The sequence below is a fragment of the Sinocyclocheilus anshuiensis genome, unplaced genomic scaffold, assembly GCF_001515605.1.
Source record: "Sinocyclocheilus anshuiensis isolate Anshui unplaced genomic scaffold, SAMN03320099.WGS_v1.1 scaffold187, whole genome shotgun sequence".
Lineage (NCBI taxonomy): Eukaryota > Metazoa > Chordata > Actinopteri > Cypriniformes > Cyprinidae > Sinocyclocheilus > Sinocyclocheilus anshuiensis.
In genome coordinates this window covers 213,007-214,286 of record NW_015552537.1, presented here as the reverse complement: position 1 = coordinate 214,286, position 1,280 = coordinate 213,007, and the positions used below count along the sequence as shown (strand labels likewise).

Genomic DNA, 1,280 nt, shown 5'->3' with positions numbered 1-1,280 from the left:
ACACACACACACACACACGTTTGTTTCATAAACAGTTTGTCTTTTTTGTCTAAGACAGGGGAAAGATCCTATAAATGCATTTTAAAATGGTTAATCAAATCTAATCAATTTGGTTCAACCGGGTCAATCTGAAATCAAATTAAATAGTTCTGAATGTGCAAAAATGGCTTTTGAATCAAATCCCTCAACTAATCGCGTGCACGCATTGCAGTGCAGTGCACCCTAGTGAAAAAGTCTGCTAAATTGGAACAACTAATTTTGAACTTAATGCACTTTAATTGTGAGGAAGTAGTGCTAAAATCCAAATAAAGATATACTGAGGTGTATTTGATTGTGCTAAAGTGGAACTATTGCAAGTGAACTTAAATGCACAAATAAAGTTGAATTATAATGTTGATGTCAGTAAGTCTCTAGCGATATGTCAGTAAATATGTTAATAGATTTGAACTATACTTAGTACGAATAATGTAATTTGAATATATGACTTCTTTACTATGGTAGAGATCATCGCTAATTGTAATTTGTTTTGTCGAGCGACTAACTATTAAAACACGAAGAGCAAGTCGAACACAGTTTACAGGAGGAACAGGAAAGAAACTCCTCCTCGTTCATCGCTCAGTATTTCATGCTGCGACACAAACACACTGAAGCGAAAGTGAAACTACTACTTATCATCGTGAGTCTACTGATCATCTGTTGAATTTATATAATCTATTGCGACATAAAACTACTATCACCACTAATGTGACGTTAACCTGCACCTGCAGTTTTTGAGCACAGAGCAGAAAAAACGACATAAGGAATTCCTGTCGCTAGTTCGGTAAGTTAGGCTATGAATAATACAGCAGCTGCCTTATGCTGAAGATATGCTATGATATTTCTACTGACGTATGTTTTGCCAAGCTCTTAACATTAACCTTCGTCACATAAGTAGGATGAACACAGGTTAAATCTATGCTGTAAATAACACTAAATACATAAAGGGGTCACCGGTAGCCTTTTGAATTGGCTGAATTTGAATTTACTTTGCTGTACTTGGAGATATTTGCTAAACGCCATCTATAGTACGTCAGTCTGTCCATTGGAAACCTACAACAATCTTTTAAATGTGAAAATAACATTTCATTTTGAATTGGAGAGGGAGAGAGAGAGCGAGAGACAGAGACAGAGTGAGAGAGAGAGAGAGAGAGAGAGACAGAGAGAGAGAGAGAGAGAGCGAGAGACAGAGACAGAGTGAGAGAGAGAGAGAGAGAGAGAGACAGAGAGAGAGAGAGAGAGAG

At 37.1% G+C, this 1,280-nt stretch overlaps 1 protein-coding gene across 1 annotated transcript in view; it reads left to right on the top strand.

Annotated features, from left to right (window-relative positions):
• The first annotated feature begins 661 nt into the window (after positions 1 to 661).
• The window catches only part of LOC107663793 (NACHT, LRR and PYD domains-containing protein 12), a 9,207-nt gene continuing 8,588 nt past the window's right edge, over positions 662 to 1,280 (top strand). Inside the window, exon 1 of the mRNA XM_016454123.1 lies at positions 662 to 820. The gene's annotated coding sequence lies outside the window, so the exon portion shown is untranslated. The remainder of the gene's footprint in view (positions 821 to 1,280) is intronic.